We start from the raw sequence: 23381 nt of genomic DNA, 5'->3' as shown, positions 1-23381 counted from the left end.
GAACTGTCTTGTTCAAGCGCACAGCAAGGAATGCTTGGTGAAATTGCTGTGATAAAATTAAGGAATGCAAAATCCAATTAGAAGCGACATGGATTGGTGGAAAATATAGCTTCGGAACGGAAGATATGAAGAGAGCAGGAAATAAGCTATCACGTCCACGTGGAGCTGAACAGTGAGCAAGCACGACTACACTGAAAATAACTAGAACTTTATTTTGCCCCATTTCTAATTGAAACGAGCTTGCAAAGTGGGAAATATTACCCGGAAAATATTGAAGCATTTCGTATGAAATATTTCCCATACAAAGTAGAGTGTACGGAAATGGAAGCTGTGTGAAATTTGAATCAGAACGGTTCTAAAACACAATTCAATGATTACACGGGTAGAAATCAGAATCCAAAAACAAGATTATGACTCATGATATCATGATTCCAGCGTGTTTTCGTCTTATGAAAATACACCATGATTTGGACTCATGATATCATGAGTCAGATTGCCGTAACGCAACACACGCGTTAGGTTTTTGTAGCTGATTGCTAGGAATCATGATTCAAATGCCAAAAATGCTGAGTCGCGCATCCGTTTATGATCGACAAAATAAAAAAAAAAAGCTAAAAATAGCATGCATTGAGATTCGATCCAAGAACCTCCCGATTGAGAGCCGCGTACTATACCACTTAACCGCTTCGTCATCTTGAAATGAGAGTGATCGATACGAATGTGATGAAGCAAAGTGCGCCGCTTAGTGTTTTCACACTGGATGTTACGCTTATGAGGAATCATGATTATGACTCCAGGAACCATGATTTGTGATCCTGATATTATGACCTAACCAATTTATGAATTTCATGATTTGTAAATCATGGTGTGGGGATCAGATTTTTATCCGTGTACTATGATCGTCATCTCCATCTCAAATTCAATATTTTTATGAGTCGACGGTTCCTTCGATATCGACTCATAGAAGTTTTACTGTAAGGAAACTTAACTTTAACTATCTTTTCCCATCTATGTCACAAATTTTGTATGGAAACTTCAAAAATTGTGTATGGGTCGTCACGTTTCTCTTAACTCCCGCTCCCCTAAGAGCATGACTTAATTTATGGATGTCACCGAATCAATAGTTTTCGTTTATTTCGGTGTCTATCGTATGCAAATCCATGAGGTGATTAACCTCAGAATCAGAAAGAAATAGATTATTTGATCCGACATAATCTGAGTCCATGAACTTCAGAACAATCACCAGTAACATTTCTCTCTACTTGTTTACCCTACGATTTTAACGACAAGGCATATAGCTAGCGAACCATGCGTTTCCTTCGTAAAAACCACCCCAAGTTCAACCAGTTTTTCCATGTTTTCACTGGCTCGCGCTAATCCGTTTAAAAATCAACAAACAAAATCGATTAATTTGCCACCTCTCGGAACACTTTCGCTTTGTCCGCTCGGTTTCCACTCTCCTTTGGTCCAAGCACCCAAAGTAATTCGACTGCTACAAAACGCCGGTCGGATAACATTGCCCCAACGATGATGATTCACCCCCATCGAAAAAAAAAGCCAAAAGGAGGGGATGGTGAGCCAAAATGCATCTTTTGTATGTCGAAATTTCTCTTAACTTACCAATGAAACATTGCATCATGACTAGCATTAGGCGAATTTCTGGCAAAAATCGTGAACGTGCCTGTGTCTTTTAAGTTAACTCGTTCGACGGTGAATAAAAGTTAAAAAATCTCTAACTTCCCTCACAATTTTCTTTAAATTTAAGGGCAACCATAGCGACCACGTTCGTAATAAATTTGAGCAAAATGTATTAAATCCAAAAATAATCTGAAAGTTTTTACATATAACAACTGCGGCCAATTTCCTGTATCATGGCTCACCCTCCTCAACAAAAAGAACGATATCTCCGGCCGACGCGACGAATACGTTTGCTTTGATGGTAAACCACACATGCTTGAGGAATCACGAAGCAGCAACAACGGTGAGCAAGGAAAATGGTAGGTGGTGGGTGTCTGTGGCAGACATCAGCGCTCATGGCATACCTGGACGTCAATTGGGAAATTGTTGGGGTTGCGAAAAAAAAAAACAGTACAGATTCCTTTCAAACATGCGTACCGTAAATTCGGGTGAAATTGATCAGTAGGGCGAAATTGATCACTGTGTCACTCGATTTTATTTCTTTCTAATGGAGCACAAATATCAATGTAACCCACAGTGAATGAACGTTGTTTGTCGTAAGCATGTCCAAATTGTGTGTTGTGAAGTTTTTTGGGTTCAAAAATGTTCATTTCTATGAAAATAATGTAAAATTTCAAAATCTTGTACGATGCAGTATTGACAAACATCAATAAACTTCTAGTTCTAGACAAGGATTTGGACATGGTATAATCCTGAAAGTTTGTTAGGATACTTAAGATACATCCCTAAACTAAATTTCATAACCAAAACTCGTACCAATTCACTGATTTGGTTAAAATAATTGAATTTCTGATAGATATCAGGAAATTCATTAGAAAATTGCATACTTTTAGGCGTTTTCCGCGTAATTCTTGAAATTTAACTATTCGTTATTTATATAAATATTGCATTGTTAAGAATTTTACAAGCATATTCGGACTCACGGAGCTCAAATTTATCATATAGAGTTGTTTTGAAAACTAACAATAATGGAATTGACAAGTGATCAATTTCACCCCGAAATGAGATCCTCTGATTTTTTATTTTAGAGGTATTTGTTAACACTAAAATGACATTTGTTAGAAAATTTCGGTACATGAGTAGATGAGGCTCACCTTCGTACTTCTTTTCCTGCATTTAGTAGTTTGGCATTGTTAACATTATAGAAATCAGATAAGAAAAACCGTGAAAAGTGATCAATTTCACCCGAAATTACGGTACTTACCTACATCCATGGCGAAAAAAGAAAAACCGGTCAAGCAGGCTGGTTGATTGATATTTACGTAAAACTTTCGGGGCGTGCGTATGTTTGTTTGTTTGTTTAAGGTTCGTTCATTTCTTCGTTATTACTCATTCGAGACTGGCCCGTTGGAACCACCGACCGACTGTTGGTATTTGCTTTTCCTTCCTTACGTACACAACGTGCATTCGAGGAAAAGAAAAAGTATACCGCATTATTCCGAACGAAACCCGATCAGAAAGGCATAACAGAAAAATAGCTCAAATACATCAACTTTATGTTTAGATTTTTTTTTTCTTCAGTGTACTGACCTGACACTTTACCACGCTGTAACTTCACATTGAAATTTAATATTAAACTTATAACGAACATTGCTATTATAACATCTATTTTTTCATCTAGAGCTGTTTGTAATTAATTTCATACTCCTTTCTGTTCGGGAAGGGAATGGCCGTTCGGGTGTCATCTGTTATGTTCAGTTCGGGTTTTTACTTTTTGGCAGACCTCCAAGTGAGAGAAACATGGCGCAGATGGTGAGATTTTTCCCGTGCTCTTCAATTGAAGCGGGTGTGAAAATGTGCAGTTTACTCGCGGAAAAAAATATTGCTATCTGCGAGGTACAGTCAAACTTCTATAAGTCGATATCGATTAGAGGAAAATTCCAGTTATGAAACAGACAAAGCTTTTGGGAATCTCTTAACAATCAAAGTAAGCCAGAAATTTCAACTTCAGTGATCAATGAGTCGGTATGGAATTTGAATTGAGAGCGGTTCTACTGTATTCTCTTTGCTTACAATTTGTGTGTTTGCAGGGTAGCCCGGTGTGATATTGAGATGTTACGCCAGATAGAAACAGCAATGATGATTTGTGTGAGAAAAACTGGCTCCTGAAAGCTGAATAATCATGGTCGGAGAATTGAAATTGAATTTTATAAGTTATGTGAACAATTTTGAATAGGAAAAGTCTAGATACAATCAAGTCTTCATAATTCGATATTGTAGGGACCATCAAGTTAGGGAGTTATCGAGTTATAAAATACAAAATGCGATCCAAAGCTTTTTTCTGAAGCTGGAAAGCTTCTCGCAGAAGCTGGAAAGTTTCTCTCAGAAGCTGGAAAGCTTTTCTCAGAAGCTGGAAAGCTTCTCGCAGAAGCTGGAAAGCTTCTCGCAGAAGCTGGAAAGCTTCTCGCAGAAGCTGGAAAGCTTCTCGCAGAAGCTGGAAAGCTTCTCGCAGAAGCTGGAAAGCTGGAAGAGCTTCTCTCAGAAGCTGGAAGAGCTTCTCTCAGAAGCTGGAAGAGCTTCTCTCAGAATCTGAAAAGCTTCTCGCAGAAGCTGGAAAGCTTCTCGCAGAAGCTGGAAAGCTTCTCGCAGAAGCTGGTAAGCTTCTCGCAGAAGCTGGAAGAGCTTCTCGCAGAAGCTGGAAGAGCTTCTCGCAGAAGCTGGAAGAGCTTCTCGCAGAAGCTGGAAGAGCTTCTCTCAGAAGCTGAAAGAGCTTCTCTCAGAAGCTGGAAGAGCTTCTCTCAGAAGCTGGAAGAGCTTCTCTCAGAAGCTGGAAAGCTTCTCTCAGAAGCTGGAAAGCTTCTCTCAGAAGCTGGAAAGCATCTCTCAGAAGCTGGATGAGCTTCTCTCAGAATCTGAAAAGCTTCTCGCAGAAGCTGGAAAGCTTCTCGCAGAAGCTGGAAGAGCTTCTCGCAGAAGCTGGAAGAGCTTCTCGCAGAAGCTGGAAGAGCTTCTCGCAGAAGCTGGAAGAGCTTCTCTCAGAAGCTGAAAGAGCTTCTCTCAGAAGCTGGAAGAGCTTCTCTCAGAAGCTGGAAGAGCTTCTCTCAGAAGCTGGAAGAGCTTCTCTCAGAAGCTGGAAAGCTTCTCTCAGAAGCTGGAAAGCTTCTCTCAGAAGCTGGAAAGCATCTCTCAGAAGCTGGAAGAGCTTCTCTCAGAATCTGAAAAGCTTCTCGCAGAAGCTGGAAAGCTTCTCGCAGAAGCTGGAAAGCTTCTCGCAGAAGCTGGAAAGCTTCTCGCAGAAGCTGGTAAGCTTCTCTCAGAATCTGAAAAGCTTCTCGCAGAAGCTGGAAAGCTTCTCGCAGAAGCTGGAAAGCTTCTCGCAGAAGCTGGTAAGCTTCTCGCAGAAGCTGGAAGAGCTTCTCGCAGAAGCTGGAAGAGCTTCTCGCAGAAGCTGGAAGAGCTTCTCGCAGAAGCTGGAAGAGCTTCTCTCAGAAGCTGGAAAGCTTCTCTCAGAAGCTGGAAAGCTTCTCTCAGAAGCTGGAAAGCTTCTCTCAGAAGCTGGAAAGCTTCTCTCAGAAGCTGGAAGAGCTTCTCTCAGAATCTGAAAAGCTTCTCGCAGAAGCTGGTAAGCTTCTCGCAGAAGCTGGAAAGCTTCTCGCAGAAGCTGGAAAGCTTCTCGCAGAAGCTGGAAAGCTTCTCGCAGAAGCTGGAAAGCTTCTCGCAGAAGCTGGAAAGCTTCTCGCAGAAGCTGGAAAGCTTCTCGCAGAAGCTGGAAAGCTTCTCGCAGAAGCTGGAAAGCTTCTCGCAGAAGCTGGAAAGCTTCTCGCAGAAGCTGGAAAGCTTCTCGCAGAAGCTGGAAAGCTTCTCGCAGAAGCTGGAAAGCTTCTCGCAGAAGCTGGAAAGCTTCTCGCAGAAGCTGGAAAGCTTCTCGCAGAAGCTGGAAAGCTTCTCGCAGAAGCTGGAAAGCTTCTCGCAGAAGCTGGAAAGCTTCTCGCAGAAGCTGGAAAGCTTCTCGCAGAAGCTGGAAAGCTTCTCGCAGAAGCAGGAAAGCTTCTCGCAGAAGCTGGAAAGCTTCTCGCAGAAGCTGGAAAGCTTCTCGCAGAAGCTGGAAAGCTTCTCGCAGAAGCTGGAAAGCTTCTCGCAGAAGCTGGAAAGCTTCTCGCAGAAGCTGGAAAGCTTCTCGCAGAAGCTGGAAAGCTTCTCGCAGAAGCTGGAAAGCTTCTCGCAGAAGCTGGAAAGCTTCTCGCAGAAGCTGGAAAGCTTCTCGCAGAAGCTGGAAAGCTTCTCGCAGAAGCTGGAAAGCATCTCGCAGAAGCTGGAAAGCTTCTCGCAGAAGCTGGAAAGCTTCTCGCAGAAGCTGGAAAGCTTCTCGCAGAAGCTGGAAAGCTTCTCTCAGAAGCTGGAAAGCTTCTCTCAGAAGCTGGAAAGCTTCTCTCAGAAGCTGGAAAGCTTCTCTCAGAAGCTGGAAAGCTTCTCTCAGAAGCTGGAAAGCTTCTCTCAGAAGCTGGAAAGCTTCTCTCAGAAGCTGGAAAGCTTCTCTCAGAAGCTGGAAAGCTTCTCTCAGAAGCTGGAAAGCTTCTCTCAGAAGCTGGAAAGCTTCTCTCCGAAGCTGGAAAGCTTCTCTCCAAAGCTGGAAAGCTTCTCTCCGAAGCTGGAAAGCATCTCTTAATAGCTGGAAAGCTTCTTTTAGTAGCTGGAAAGCTTCTCTTAGTAGCTGGAAAGCTTCTCGCAGAAGCTGGAAAGCTTCTCGCAGAAGCTGGAAAGCTTCTCGCAGAAGCTGGAAAGCTTCTCGCAGAAGCTGGAAAGCTTCTCGCAGAAGCTGGAAAGCTTCTCGCAGAAGCTGGAAAGCTTCTCGCAGAAGCTGGAAAGCTTCTTTCAGAAGCTGGAAAGCTTCTCTCAGAAGCTGGAAAGCTTCTCTCAGAAGCTGGAAAGCTTCTCTCAGAAGCTGGAAAGCTTCTCTCAGAAGCTGGAAAGCTTCTCTCAGAAGCTGGAAAGCTTCTCTCAAAAGCTGGAAAGCTTCTCTCAGAAGCTGGAAAACTTCTCTCAGAAGCTGGAAGAGCTTCTCTCAGAAGCTGGAAGAGCTTCTCTCAGAAGCTGGAAGAGCTTCTCTCAGAAGCTGGAAGAGCTTCTTTCAGAAGCTGGAAGAGCTTCTCTCAGAAGCTGGAAGAGCTTCTCTCAGAAGCTGGAAAGCTTCTCTCAGAAGCTGGAAAAGCTTCTCTCAGAAGCTGGAAGAGCTTCTCTCAGAAGCTGGAAGAGCTTCTCTCAGAAGCTGGAAGAGCTTCTCTCAGAAGCTGAAAGAGCTTCTCTCAGAAGCTGAAAGAGCTTCTCTCAGAAGCTGGAAGAGCTTCTCTCAGAAGCTGGAAGAGCTTCTTTCAGAAGCTGGAAGAGCTTCTCTCAGAAGCTAGAAGAGCTTCTCTCAGAAGCTGGAAGAGCTTCTCTCAGAAGCTAGAAGAGCTTCTCTCAGAAGCTGGAAGAGCTTCTCTCAGAAGCTGGAAGAGCTTCTCTCAGAAGCTGGAAGAGCTTCTCTCAGAAGCTGTAAGTACTTCTCCCAGAAGCTAGAAAAACTTCTCTCAGAATCTGGAAAAGCTTCTCTTAGAAGCTGGAAAAAAATCTCTCAGAAGCTTTCCATCGGAAACTTTTGGAACATCCCATTGAAAGCATTGAGAGCTTCCCATCGGAAGCCTTTGGAGCTTATAATCGGAAGCTTTTGGAGCTTCCCACCTAATGCTTTTGTAACATCTAATCGGAAACGCTTAGATCTTCACATCGGAAGCTTTTGAAGATTTCCATTGAAAACTTTTGGGGCTTTCCATCGGAAGCCTTTGGAGCTTTCCATCGGAATCTTTTGAAGGTTCCCATCGGAAGCTTTTGAGGTTTCCTTTTGAAAGCATTTGGAGCTTCCCATCGGAAGCTTTTGGAGCTTCTCATCGGAAGCTTTTGGAGCTTCCCATCGGCACTTTTTGCAGCTTCACATCAGAAGATTTGGAGCTTTCCATTGGAAGATTTGGCGCTTTCCACAGGAAGCTTTCCGTCGGAAACTTTTGGAGCTTTCTTTCGGAAGCTTTTGGAGCTCTCCATCGGAAGCTTTTTGGAACATCCAATCGGAAGCTTTTGGAGCTTCTCATAGGAAGCTTTTGGAGTTTTCCATCGGAAGCATTTGGAGCTTCCCATCCGAAGCTTTTAGAGCTTCCCATCGCAAGCTTTTAGAGATTATCTTCGGAAGCTTTTGGAGCATCCTATTCGAAGCATTTGGAGCTTTCCATCGGAAGCTTTTGATGCTTCCCATCAGAAGCTTTTGGAGCTTCCCATCGGCAGCTTTTGGAGCTTCCCATGAGAAGATTCGGAGCTTTCTATGGAAGCTTACCGTTGGAAAGTTTTGGAGCTTTCTTTCGGAAGCTTTTGGAGCTTCCCATCGGAAGCTTTTGGAGCTTCCCATCGGAAGCTTTTGGAGCATCCCATCGGAAGCTTTGGAGCTTCTTATCGGAAGCTTTTGGAGCTTCCCATCAGAAGCATTTGGAGCATTCCATCGGAAGCTTTTGGAGCTTCCCATTGAAAGCTTTTGGAGTTTTCCTTTGGAAGCATTTGGAGCTTCCCATCGGAAGCTTTTGGAGCTTTCCATCAGAAACTTTTGGAGCTTTCCATCGGAAGCCTTTGGAGCATCTCATCGGAAGCTTTTGGAGCTTTCCATCAGTAGCGTTTGGTGCTTCCCATCAAAAGCTTTTGGAGCGTTGCATCGAAAACTTTTGGAGTTTTCCAATGGAAGCATTTGGAGCTTCCCATCCGAAGCTTTTAGAGCTTCCCATCGTAAGCTTTTAAAGATTGTCTTCGGAAGCTTTTGGAACATATTATTCGAAGCATTTGGAGCTTTCCATCGGAAGCTTTAGGAGCTTCCCATCAGAAGCTTTTGGAGCTTCCCATCGGAAAGTCTAGGAAATAGTTGGAAAAACTGGAGAAAACTTATCTGTGATTTTGTATGGGAGATTGTATGCAATTTTTCAACAGCCTACACACTTAAATTATTTCACCGACCTCAGTAAAATTTTTCGCCGAGAACCCAACAGCTGAGAATTCGGTAATTTTTAATGCCGAATCTCGGTACTTATTTTACCGAGATTTCGGCAATCCGAATTATTTGCCGAGAACTCGGCGAACGTTACCGAGATTCGGTAAACGTTTACCGAGATCTCGGTAAAAGTTTTAACGAAAATCATCAAATTATTACCGAGATATCAGCTGTTGGGTTCTCGGCGAAACCGTGTAAGTGTGTACTTGATGACAAGACGACATTTGCAGGGATCTCCAGTATAGTGATGAAATTTTATACCGATGCACGAAGTGGATTGAGGTTTGCTTTTTAAAATTATAATAGAAAAGTTATTGATGATTACAATAACTTCCCGCGTAACCTTAATTGTTGATCAGAAGGATTGACGAATGCCTAGATATTGTTAAACATGTTTGATCATAGGCGGATGCTGGGGACGCCATAATCTCTAAAATCTTCATGACGATTACGTCACTCCGTTAGATTTCGGAAATGAAATGGTCCCTTCAATATCGACTCATGGAAGTTTGACTGGAGGTTTGATCAACGTAAACCATGTGTTGCACCCAGAAAAAAAAACTAATTTATAAAAAAGCATATACGCGAGTTCACAAACAAAGGTGGACTGCTATGACCGAACCGGATTGCTTGGATTGACGGTCGGTCTGTCCGTCGGTCGTTAGATGAGTTGAGTTGAGTTGAGCGCTCCCGAGAGTCTCAGAGCGAGAGCTTTAAATTGCATTTCCTCCCTCGGTCAACATCGTCGTTGGTCAAACGGTTCTTCATCGGTGTGGAGGTCCACCGGGAATCAACCAGGTCTGAGGAAACGTTCGGGGTTCGGGAAAATGGCCTTTTGTTGTCGGTTCGACGGGGTCTAGTAGTATGAGTGGCTTTGCTTATGGCGATGAGTAGCCGTGTTCGCCTCGTGCTGTCGTCGTCGTCGTGATATAATTAATAAACGAGGTAAATAAGCGTGTTCTTTTTCCATCCCCAACAGGTCCCCAGGGAGAATTGTTCCCTCAGGAAGCGGAAGGCCGACGACAGACGACCTGTGAACCGTCCGACGAATTGCCGTTTTGTGCCGACCAAGTCCGAGACGGGGAAGGAAAGTAGTAAAAATCTGTGGAAAATCACCACCATTCCGACGGCTCAGCTTGCTTGGATGGGACGTTGAAGTGTTTTATGACGGGAAGAAAGAGGCAGAAGCAGATTATATAAAGATTACGCGATTGCTGCAGTGGAGAAATCGTGAGAAAAGTGGGAAACGTGCAAAAAAGTGAATCGTGAGCGTGTTCAGACGGACCGTCGACGCTGTGTGGGGTCGCAAAAGTGCATTTTCTTCGAATAGGCAGTGAAAGCGGAAGGTGGAAAGTGGTGGAAAGGAGCGAAGAATAGACGACGTCTCGTGATTTACGTTTGTCGTCACGTGTGTATTTCGCTTTTAAAAAGCAGTCAGCCGCCGGTGGAGACGCACGGTGGTTGACGTTGTTGCACGCTTTGCGTGAAAAACGGCAAAAGGTATTTACATAAAAATGCTCCATTGAAAATCAAAAACTACTCTGTGGTTGATGAAGCTATTTACCATTACAATTTACATAATGTTCCATGAATAAACGAAACTGCTCCATAAATAACCTCAGTGGCATCGATAAAACACAAAAAAAAATCCAACATAATCATCGAAACTTCAACAAAAGTCCAACTGTTCAAAACTGAAATTTATTCAAAACATGTTCACACATGGTTCCAGTTGGAAAATAGAAACCAGTGAACACGTTTTCATGTGAATAAGTTCGATTTTGAATAATAAAACCACTTTTCGAAATTCTGAACCTAATTAAGCCCCCTTAAAGTTTTAAAAGATTTCTACTAAATGCCTTTGACATACACCATAAATATAAAATATGCTTCATAGAAAGCACAGAATATACCAAGAATGTACCCATATTGCACCATAGAATATGGAATAATTTTCAAAATAAATTCGAATCATTCTATTTGCGGATAATGTCACAAAAGTAAACTAATTACGTTTTTGTAAAATACACCTGATGTCTTAAATGCCCATCGTAAATTGAATTTCAAGATTGTGTCGTAGAACAAACATGGCAGCTAGTAGGGAAGGTGTACCGGTATTCGCCATGTACCAGTATTCGCAATCCCGCATTATATACCGTTTTACGATTAAGTATTCGTTAAATTGCTTTCAAATGATACGGAAGCATTCTTAGAAACCTCAAAATTTGCTCTGAAAATAATAGAAAAAAATAATTTTCCCTAAAATGTTTGCTCTTTTGCACCCATTTTTTGCCATGGTATTCCTGATTCGCCACCCTTCATAAAAAATCAAAGTGGGTGGCGAATTCAGGAACCAAAATTAAAAACGTAGCGAATACTGATGCAAATGGTCCAGTGTTCGCCGCCCCGATTTCCAGTACAAAAACATTGTTTCTGAACAGTTTTTATATTTTCCCATATATTCCATATATACATATTGACAGTAATCAAAGGTTTTTTGATTTATTTATAAACAATATTTATCCTTAGTGTAGCCAAACTGGTACACCTGCCCTATTTACATCAGAATATTTTCGCCGCTACATCAAAGACTGTTCCTTATTGTTGTACTATCGAAAGATTTATTGCCGCTCATAATTCTAAAGACCATTGACAGAAATAAGAGCGGGATAGATGAAAAAATATAATCAACTAGTTTGCTACGAGACGAATTGCATCCAGAATAAGTCAAAAACAAAATAAAAATCTAGCTCGATGATCATCGATTTGTATTAAATTTTACATATGTTTTCAGCAGAGTTGCTTAATATCAATCATATCAGCTGATGGCTGATGGTCTAAAACTATCACTATCACTTGCGAGCTATCAATATCACTTTGATTTGACAACCAACAGCAGTGATGCGACATCGCACTCTAGATCATAATCACTGCGGAATGAGTGATCACGTGGTAATTATCCATACTATTACTGTTTTTCAGTGACCAACAAATAGTTTCATTTTATCTGCAACACTGTCAAAAATATCGTACTAATAAATTACCATTTTAACTGATTAATTTAAGGCTAAACTTAACCCATCAGTGATATCCATAGTCTATCGCCATCAATGCACTTGTGATGGAGTAGACAGCATGATGTTGATGTGATATAGATTGATCCGAATTGTATCGCGGTCGGCCTGTACAAATCAGCAAATTTTAAGCGTTAATAGTGACAGCGAGCAACTCTGGTTTTCAGTAGGGTAGCAGAAGTGTTTTGAAAATTCTAGTTCCGAAATTTTTGATTTTAAAGAAAAATGCTCTATGGAGAAGTAAATAAAAAAAAATACTTCAAAGACGTGGACGACTTTGTCTCGCGTTTTTGATAATACCATTTGACTCAATAGATCAATTCGCTAGACTTTATAAATACTATATTCATATACGATCCCATAAACACATTCGAAATATAATTAAATTTTACCACGAATCACTAGTGGAAGGAGATGTACACTACATTTCCGGCCATGTATTCGGATTGGCTACCGGTGTCCAAATCCTTGTGGATGGATATGAAAGTGCAACTTTACAAAACCGTTAAAATTTTGAAAATTGGTGTATTGAGTCAAAAGATATGATCAAAAACGTGAAACAAAGTCGTCCACGCCTTTCAAGGATTAATATATAATAAAACAAGTTTTTCCAAGAAGAACTTTAAGTCGTTTTTTTTTCATTGTTTGTCAAAATAAATTCGTTTTCATGATACATTAAACATGTTGAAATTATTTTGAATCATAATAACTATCACGATCACACTCTGGAAGTGGTCATTTTCGAGTTTGAAATAACTTGAAAATGACAACTGCAAAAATTTACTAATTCAATTATAAAATCCATCAAGAAAAATAAGCCAGTACAGAGAAATATAGCCTATGCTCTCAAAAACCTACACTGAAACAAGCGTTGAAGTTATGACAACCATGATCATGTTTTTAAATTTACTATACAGACCACGATTGAACTACATAAACGCTTTTAATTTACGTTTTGTTCCCCCTCGATCCATCCCCCTCCGCATCGATAGCCGGCGGTAAGCGTTCGCGCTTGACAATCGCAAAATCCTCGGTTCGGTTCTAGCCTGATGCAAGTTTTTAACCATGATATAGTAATTTTTTCTGTCGAAATGGGATCATGGTAAAATTGAATGCACAAAATATTTCAAATAAAATGATATAATTGTTATTGATGAAGAACCGCAAATAACTAATGAAAATAACCTATTTAATTATTCAAGTAATACATTCTTGTATTAAACTGAAAAAAATAACTTGAAAATGGCTACTTTTAGTGAAGTTATGGTTTAGAATAATTTCAAGATATTTATTGTACCATCAGCACGAATTAATTTTGACAAAAAAAAAACAAATCGAACAAAATATGTTCCTAAAATAACATGAAATATTGTCCCACAAACCTGTAGGTTATCAGGATTTTATGGTGAAAATTCAAAAAATACTAAAAATGCCGTTTTAGTGTGATTCAATTTTATTTGTAGCCCAAACGGTTCACTACAACTTCTCCATAGAACACATTTCTCCGAAATCAATAATTTCGGAACTAGAGTTCTTAATTTTTTTTTTTTTTTGCAAGAACTCATAGGCCATTTTCAAAAGTTGGTCTTGAGTCAAAATGATAGATTTATCTATGGAAAACACTTGTAAAAAAAATGTGTGATATTTAATCCAAATCTAAGATAGTCGAGTTCTGTGACTGACCTATTTGACATTGAATTCGTCCAGAAAGTTTATATATTGTTTGAGTTTTTCAAAAATTGTTTTCAGAATTCGTATTAAAGCAAAATTGCGTCTTTATAAACTTTTTGAGTCCAACATAAAATCATACTTCTGCAAGGGCCTTTCCAGAAAATTTGGCGTTGATTCGCCCTTCCTTGAACAGTGTTGGGCTTCTATTTCTATCTATCTTATCTGTATAAATATAAATGGAAACCAAAATCAAACTTTTAAACTTTTGCCCGTGATATATATGAGCGGTTCCATTTGAATTCGAATGTCGGTTTACTTTTGTATTTTTTGATTTGGCTGAAATTTGGCATATGCTTTCTTTATACCCAAAAATGCCTATTTGCATCATCGGTTCGCCATTTTTATTCTAGCCTTACTTTTGAGAAGGGCCTGAGAAAAAAAGCCTAAACAATTTTCAAAAAATTAATACTAAGAAACTATTTGTCTGATCGGTTTGGTGTCTTCCGCAAAGTTTTAGGTTATTGTTGGAACTATCTGGAAAAAATATACACAGTAAAAAAAAATTGTAATTTTTTTTTATTTCGAAAATAAAGCTTAAAAATCCATTTTCACAAAAATCGTTTTCTTGATTTTTTTATTTTTTTATATTTTAGAGTAGACAAAAAATGGAGTCTTTTGCACAGTGGGTCAAGATGGAGAAATCATGGACAAAAAAGTTATGATTTTTTGAAAAAAGGCGAATTTTTGAAAATGGTCATAATAAACTTTTTAAATATTTTTAAACTCGATTTTATGAAAGTCCGCAAAATTTACAACAAAAAAGGTATACGGAAAAATCAGGCTAACTTTTACCGTTTTAAAGATACAGCGATTTTAATACAAAATTATGATATAATTTTCAATTTTCGGTCATTATAATATAACTTAGAAACGGTTTGTCCGATCAGTTTGGTGTCTTCCGCAAAGTTTTAGGTTATTGTTGGGACTATCTGGAAAAAATATACACTGTAAAAAAATGTTGTAATTTTTTATATATCGAAAATACAGCTTAAAAATCAATTTTCTCAAATATCGTATTTTTGATTTTTTTTATTTTTTTATATGTTGAAGAAGACAAAAAATGGAGTCTTTTGCACAGTGGGTCAAGATGGAGAAATCATGGACAAAAAGTTATGATTTTTTTTTAAAAAGGTGAATTTGTTGAAAATGGTCATAATAAACTTTTCAAATGTTTCGGTAGCAATTAGCAAAATTTTCTCATATACCTTTTTTGTTGAAAATTTTGCGTACTTTCATAAAATCGGGTCGAAAAGCATTCAAAAAATTTATTTAGACCATATTGAAAAATCGACCTTTTTTTAAAAAACATAACTTTTTTGTCCATGATTTCTCCATCTTGACCCACTGTGCAAAAGATTTCATTTTTTGTCTACTTTAACATATAAAAAAATTTAAAAAAAATCAAAAATACGATTTTTGAGGAAATTGATTTTTAAGCTTTATTTTCGACTAGTGGTCCCGGCAAACTTCGTCTTGCCATCAAGTCATCAAGTAGGCTGTTGAAAAATTTCAAGGTATCTCCTATACAAAATGACATATTAGTACTCACCCGTTTTAGCTAATTTTCCGATAACTTCCCTAAACTTTTTCGTCACACGAACACGTCGGAGCCCTTCAAGAAGACAATAGTGAAAGAATTGTGCAAATCGGATGTCCTGTTCTCAAGTTATTTCGTGACATACAAACACTACTCCATTTTTATTTATATAGATATTTAAAAAATTACAACATTTTTTTACAGTGTATATTTTTTTCCAGATAGTCCCAACAATAACCTAAAACTTTGCGGAAGACTCCAAACTGATCGGACAAACCGTTTCTAAGTTATATTATAATGACCGAAAATTGAAAATTATATCATAATTTTGTATTAAAATCGCTGTATCTTTAAAACGGTAAAAGTTAGCCTGATTTTTCCGTATACCTTTTTTGTTGTAAATTTTGCGGACTTTCATAAAATCGAGTTTAAAAATATTTAAAAAGTTTATTATGACCATTTTCAAAAATTCACCTTTTTTCAAAAAATCATAACTTTTTTGTCCATGATTTCTCCATCTTGACCCACTGTGCAAAAGACTCCATTTTTTGTCTACTTTAACATATAAAAAATTAAAAAAATCAAAAATACGATTTTTGAGAAAATGGATTTTTAAGCTTTATTTTCGATATATAAAAAATTACAACATTTTTTTTTACAGTGTATATTTATTTCCAGATAGTCCCAACAATAACCTAAAACTTTGCCAAAGGCACCAAACTGATCGGACAAATCGTTTCTAAGTTATAATTTTTTGAAAATTATTAAGGATTTTTTTCTTAGGCCCTTCTCAAAAGTAAGGCTAGAGTCAAAATGGCGAGCCGATGATGCAAAAAGGCATTTTTGGGCATAAAGAAAACATGTGCAAAATTTCATCCAAATCAAAAAATATAAAAATGAAATTTGGGAAAAAGTCGTCATTTTCTGTGGAACCGCTCATATTGAGAAGAATCTGTCAAAAATCTGTTATAGAACTCAAAACAATCCAGCTTTTTACGCTCGCTATAAATCAAGAAGGGGTGATTCAATTTTGACATTTCTACTATACAGAATTTATAGATAAGCCTTAGTAGGCAATGATTGAGTTTTGTTGATTGAACTGTCATTAATTTTCACTTGATTTGTTTTGCAGCTATAATATCCTTGTATTAAACTTTTTGTATTTTATTCAACCATTTTCTTTTAATTTAAAATGATTTTGTATGATTTTAGGCAATCATTTATTAGGATCCATTACAACTTATCTGGTGTGAACGAATAACCATGAAATTTTTAAATAATCGGATCAATTGGTGTGGATGGTGGAAAACTTACGAATGATTACGAATATACAGAGTTTTTCCTGAGGAAGCATTGCGTTTTAAGATGGCGATCGATTCGGCTTCCGGAGGCTTTTCGTTGTTTCACTAATTGGCTATCAAGAAAATAGATTCAGAGAAGTCCGCAAGTTTTGCTTCAACCTAGAACAAACTGAATACTTTTCATGAAAACTAGCTTCTTTTACTAAAGAATTTTTATAAGAAGGAAAGGATATTCTCCCAGGAATTTGGACTTATTCTGACGCCGTACAGAAGGGGGTAAGGGGAGACGAGTTAAATGAGGTGATCATTGCCCACTAGTTCCTATTTGTTTAACAATAGTCGTCTCACGGCACTTGAGGTGAGGCCTAGACGTCTCGAATCACGCAGTGCAGAATAAGCACAATTATCATTTTCTACGTCTACTATCATTTTCCCACGACCTTGACAATAGAAATATTACTAGTAGAACGCTAGTGGCGCTGTTTTCACAAAACTTATTTAACTAATTATTACTTTTAATTGTTATTTTTCATTAAATACTCGATCCCACGCAAAAGAGGATGATTTGTTTTGGCCTTTGACACTTTGAGGCCCGGTGCTCAAGCTGTCACATCGCAGCAAACTAGATGTTGGTCAAACGAACAGCAGCGACATTAGCATTCTTAGGTTAATGCTTCTACTACCTTGACCCACAGCGCCAACCTCCGCACATTTGTGACATTTTTGGCTAAAAAGCCCTTTCTGAGTCCAATATTATTTCTTTTCCCTCAGTATAAATATATCCCCCTTGATAAATATTACATTTTGGCATTATTAGTAACGATGGAGCCACCAGTTCTTGTACGAAGTTACGGATAACGAACAACCTGCCGTACATCCGTATTTACTTATCGGCTGCTAGTCACAGAAAAATTCAATGTTTGAATTGAATAAAGATTCCTTGGTAATTAATGAAGATTGACGGCATACATCCAGGCTTAGATGATCCTGCATGTTGATGAAGGATTTACATTTCGAAGGATCTTTCTGATAGCGTTTATTGTTTATATGACAAATCTCCAATTCAGTTTATCAGCTTACTTGCTTATAACCCTGTTTATCGCACCTAAAACAAATAAGAACTAGAGTAAAATATATAAAAAGAAATAAACTTAACCTAAAAAAGAATATGAAATTTTTTGTAACCTTCTTTTTGTTTTGGTCTCCTGGAAACACGTTTGTCAACATCAAAAAAATGCATCATCATAAAGGTTGATACGATCCAACAATAAAAAATTATAATTCAGGCAAGAAATGTCAGAAAGGGGTGATTCAAAATGTATGGCATGCTAGCGTAAAAAGCTGGATATGCCAAATTGTCGTAAAAGAAACTCATCTAAGATTTTTTTTGAAAATTCATCAAAAATTTCGAGAAGAGATAGCTTTACACATTTCTCCAGGGATTCCACCTCGAATATCTCTTGATGTTTTTTCGATTCTTCAAAGAATTTCTCCACGGTCTATCCTGCCAGAGATTTCTTCAAAACACAAAGAACTGCTCCGTGAATTGCTGCATAAGCTCAAGCAAAGAAATTCATAGGGAGTACAAATTGATTCCTATGAGAATTTATCTTTCGCTTATTTTGGAATAAACTTTCTCATGCCTTCCATCTCGAGAGCTACACCCGCTATTTGTCCTTAAGAGTTACATGTTTTTAGCAATCATGAATAAATTAGAAATTACTACTGATAACTTTCTTAGGACTCATGAATAAGTCTATAAATTTTTTCAAGGGTGTCTCCAAAAGTCTCTTTCTTTGATTTTTTTTTTATTCAGATAATCCTGATGATGACCTTAGACTATTCCAAAAAAGATAAAGACGTCGCTACGAGCTCTCGTTATATAGACTCGTTCAGAGATTCTTACAGAAATTTCTCCAATTTTCTATAATGTTTCAAAATTCTCCCAAACTCAATTCAATTGTCACAAGATTCTCCCAGATTTTTTTTCTCGTGAATTCGATAAGTAATTTCTCTTGTACCTTTAGCAGTAATTCTTGAAGGCAATTTGTCCTAAACAGTTTTCAGATATGTACTATCTTAAGAATTTAGATACGATAATTGAAATGTGTTTAAGAATTTCACGTGCATATTTTTTCCACCATTACTTTTCGGATTTTTCTAGGATTTAGCAATACATTAAAAGATCTTATAGCGATTTCTGCAAAAAATTCTCCTGGCGATTTTTTAAGAATCCATCGTAATCCATAGAATCCATCAGAATTTTTTTTTCATAAATTTAATCAAGGAATTTTTCTGGCTTTCTCTTGAAGACATTTTAATAAACCTTAAATATTCTTATAAGGAATTCGGAAACCTTCAACACTTCATTCGGAAAAAAAAATCAAGAATTTCATCACAAATATCGCATTATTTTGTACAAAAATAAATCTTATGCCTTTCCTAAGAACAAATCCAATGATTTTTCCCAGGATTGCTCCAGTTATTCAAACAAGTTAAAAGAAACTTTGAAAATAATTTCAGATATTTTTTAAGTTATTATTCTAATGCTTACTTCAGGTTTTACTATCATTAATCTATAGTATCGGACATATAAAATGCACCAAAGCCGTTCTCCCATACAAAATGGTCAACTTCAGAGAGCTATATCTCCGCCGTTTCTCAACCGATTCTTTTCATTTTTTTCTGTGACGAACTAAGAATTACCACAATTTTCGAAAACTATTGTAAAAGTTGTGTGAAAATTATTGATTTAAAAGATACAGATAGGTTGAATTTTGACACAAAAAATGCACCAACACACAAAGTGATGTAGCAGAAAAACTACGCGTCGTAGCATCTTGGTGTCTTCAGTGCATTTGTTCATTGCGTGATAAGGATCAAATGCGCTGAAGACACCGAAAGGTCACAACGCATAGTTTGTTTGATACATTACTTTTCGTCTTGAGAAAAATCGGTTGAGAAACGGCGGAGATATAGCTATCTTATTTTGTATGGGAAAACGGCTTTGGTGCATTTTTTATGTGCGATAGTGTATGTATATCTATGAATAATAACACCAAAAAGTCATCTATTTTTCAAAGTTTTTTTTTTAATATATTGCCTTTTGCATTTCACATTTTCCTGTCAGGAATATTATAAAACATCCTGAATAAATCCTTCAAATTCCTTAAAAAATGTTTCTAGAAGGAATTTCTTAAGCAACATCTGAATGTATTTTCGAAAAATTCTTGCAAAGGATTACGTTGAAATCTCTGGATGAATTGCTAGATAATTTTTTTTCAAATTCTTTCATAGATTTTAGAGGAATAGAAGAATTGTTGTAGGATTTTTAAAGGATGTTTAAAGCTTTTTCTAGAGACATCTCTAAAAAATCTTTGAAAAAACTTTTGATAAATTTCTCGAAGGAACAAAAACATAAGTTAAAAGTCGAAAAATTCATTGAAAATATCTTAAATCCTGAAAATACATTGATAGTATACCTGAAGGAATGTTGAGTGCAATTCCTGAAGAAATTCAAAAGAAAATATTTACAGGCTTTTGATGATAAATTGTTTGTTTGACTAATTCAACTCGTGCAAAAACACTTAGTGAAATTCAGTAAAAAATATAAATATTCAGAATAATCACTGCAGCACATGTTTGTATAAAACCCTTGAACTCACAGCACATGTTAGTATAAAACCCATGAACTGTGTCAATAAAGTAATCAATTTGTCTATAAAAAAAATCTGGGAAAACTTCTTGAAGAATGCAAATTACCCGGAGGAGATAGTAAAAACAAATTCTAAAAACTCTAGACATTTTCATTGGCAATTTCATCTCCTGCAATACGAAGGGCGGCCTCTGCTATTGCAATACCAAAATCTGATCTAAAATTCGAATCTGTTAGTATACACGACGATCTTAAACTCATGATCCGTTGGAAAACATGGGAAAAGACAATTTTAACGTATGATCCTTTATTATTATCTTTATTAACGAGGGCTTTAGCTTGCGGCTGGTTCAACTCGACGTTCGATCCTGCCATGAAAATTAAGGAACGTTTTTAAAAATTGTGAAAAATATGTACTCAATAGTATCCTGGCTCTAAACCTTTCTGGACCTTTCACCATTTTTTTTTTAATTTCAAAAGCGAATTTTGACAAGATTAACCCATATTGGATTGCCTTACATGTATTTTTGCAAATCGAAAGTCGCCATTTTGTATCATGTACTTCAAAATGGCGTCTAACATCGATTTCCGACATTTAGTCGATGAGCCCGTTCCGTAAATATTCATATTGTGTAGGTTCATTCGTTTTCAAAAATCGGATATCACCGTCTTGCACTCTGATCCGCCCTCTTGGATATCAAAATAGGGCCCTGAAATTTTCAATGAAAGCTTGCATTTATTTAATAACGCGAAAGAGCATGTTCCTGCAACAACTTAAGCAATTTTCCCGCTCAAATAACGGCTATATCATATTTAAACTTAAATTTAAAAAATGGGTCCAAACATTAACCTTGACACTTTTGTTCCTGTTTGACGTTCAATTAGGGGTTGTTCCTATCTGACATTTCGGAAGAGACACGAAAAAATTAAAAAAAAAACCCTTAAAGACTAGTTTTTTGGACTGAAACCAACGAAAAACATTAAAAAATTGAGTACTCATGTGTTTCTGGCCTAAAATTAAACGTTTGATACAATAATTGGGACAGGACCCTATTGCTTCAAACATCGGTTTTTTAGCATTAAGGTGAAGATAAACCACGCCAAACTTAAAATTTTCAAGAGCACGGATCTGGAGAACCAAACATCCGTTTAAGCTAAAAACTTAATCGATTGGTCACCACCAGCGACTGACCAATCGATTAAGTTTTCAGCTTAAACGGATGCTTGGTTCTCCAGATCCGTGCTTTTGAAAATTTGAAGTTTGGCTTCGATTCATCTTCACCTTAATGCATGTTACTTGGTAATGTTCTAGCAGGCTCTAGCTCAACTTCTTGCAACTTTGCCGCTACGTGCCGCTAGAGTGCATGTAATTTGGTCATATTCCAGTAGATTCTAGCTCATGCTCCCGACCATCTAGAAAGTTTGTGTCTTCGGCAAAGTTTTCAGAAGCTTGGTAGTGTCATTTTAAAAACACATCAAGCCGTTCCCATAGGGAACGTTAGCCACAAGGAAGGACGTTTCAAGTAATACTGTTTAATATGGTATGCCCTCTTCAACATCTAATCCAATTTCTCTCGCCGTTCCCTTACGGTACCTATTCATCTAGTATTCATTGCTTTCTTCTCCATGCTCCCTCTTACTTCGAGCAAAATAGACCCATATGCCGGTAAACAAATTCAAAATAAAATTATCGATACCTTTGTATGTAAAAAAACAAATTTTATAGGTATTCAGGATCATGAGCTAGAATCTATTGGAATATGATCGAATTACATGCACACTAGCGCCACGTATTGCCAACTAAACAGTGCGCTCTCTAATTGTTTGCAAGCTTCTCAACAATTTTGCCGAAGACACGAATTTTCTAGGGGTTTATTCACAAATTTCATAATGCCAAAAATAGCCATTTTTGACACCCACCCACCTCCTCGTAACGCGTTTTGTATGAATATTTTTCAGAATTTGTATGAGTTGTAACATCTTAGGACCCTCACCCACTCCCTAAAGCGTTATTAAATTTGTGAATGAGCCCTAGGTGGTCAGGATCATGAGCTAGAGTTTACTGGAATAAGACCAAATTACATACAAACTAGCTCCGTGTTATGGCAAAATTGCGCATCTAAAACTTCACCTAATGAACGCCAAAAGGCTGCTGAACAACTTTGCTGAAGACCGCAACTTTGCAGGAAGTAAGGATTCCGAGATACTGCATCATAAATATTAAAATTTTTAGGTGATGCTAAATTTTTCGGGATGCTGTAATATTCAACTGGGGTGTTGCAATACTGTTGATGCGATTCCATACTGATGGTGGGAAGTGTATAACAATACGTTCGCGGACGCGTTCGGAGTTTTAAAAAAGAACTCTAATACATCACTGCAAACTAATTATATTCAAATTTGATAAACAACTTAATCTACCGGTGTCCAGGTGACAAAAGAGAGCGCGCATGCAGTTGGTTATTGCTTTTATAATATTGATTCGCTGATGTTGCACATTCCTTGGTGGCCTGATGTATGTGCTACGTGGCTATGTGGCGGTGACTGGATCCGATGTAACTCCTCGGGGGGGTGAAAAAGTGTCGTCCTCGGCACTTGACGTCTTCGAATTGCCTTTGGTTCGTTGAACTTCCTTGGATTTTTCCTCCGTGATTTTGTGTTTCCTCCTTGAGACTTGTCGCCAAATCTCGTTAAGAGACCGTCTGAGATAGATGAAAATAAGTGTAATTGATATTATTGTTGTTACCGATAATCCTCCGAAAAGGCTCCAAAGTTGAATCAAGTTGTTGAATTGTTTGAGCGATACGTGATGGAGAAGATTTCTGTTGGTTATCGTGCGATTGTCTATTACTGTGATATTCGGATCGTCCTGTAGCCAATTGTCTGTCCGGATGTTGTACAGAGCAGTCTGCATGAATTTAGCTTCGGTTGCGATTTCCTGCGATGAAAATGTTGAATTTCCAAATTTAACCGTACAGTTGGAAAATGTAATGATGAAATTTCCAGTTAAATCTCGATCACTTGGACCGCAGGTTGATGAAACTTTGGTGTTTTTAGCGTTGGTGACCAAAATTGTGCTTTCGGCAATAAGCCTTCCCTCTGTGTGGTAATCCGTCTTGGTGGTACAATGGGCTCTAGTTCCTCGAATTAGTGGTTGTATGCAATTATCAGAAAATTCTTTGATGAATTTGTGTTGTTGCACATATTCTGTTGGTTTAGTTGTGGTAAACAGTTTCCTCTTATATTTGACAAGGTGGGTTGGGTAGTCCTTAATAACGTTGTTATCGATGTTTAAAGGAAAAATTCGGACTACGTCGGCTTCTTCTGGTTCTAATTGGGGTACATGTAGTATGTACAGGAGGGTGTCTTTGCTCACAACTATTTT

General features: G+C 37.8%; 1 protein-coding gene across 2 annotated transcripts in view; it reads left to right on the top strand.

The window, feature by feature from the left end:
• Positions 1–23381, top strand: part of LOC5576693 (progestin and adipoQ receptor family member 4) — a 213043-nt gene that overhangs the window by 71979 nt on the left and 117683 nt on the right. For both annotated transcript variants that reach the window (XM_021839053.1, XM_021839055.1), the window contains exon 2: positions 9678–10198. The gene's annotated coding sequence lies outside the window, so the exon portion shown is untranslated. The remainder of the gene's footprint in view (positions 1–9677; positions 10199–23381) is intronic.

Source organism: Aedes aegypti, chromosome 1 (genome assembly GCF_002204515.2).
Source record: "Aedes aegypti strain LVP_AGWG chromosome 1, AaegL5.0 Primary Assembly, whole genome shotgun sequence".
Taxonomy (NCBI): Eukaryota; Metazoa; Arthropoda; class Insecta; order Diptera; family Culicidae; genus Aedes; species Aedes aegypti.
Note: the sequence above shows the minus strand (reverse complement) of the source record. Positions and strands in the feature narration are given on the sequence as shown.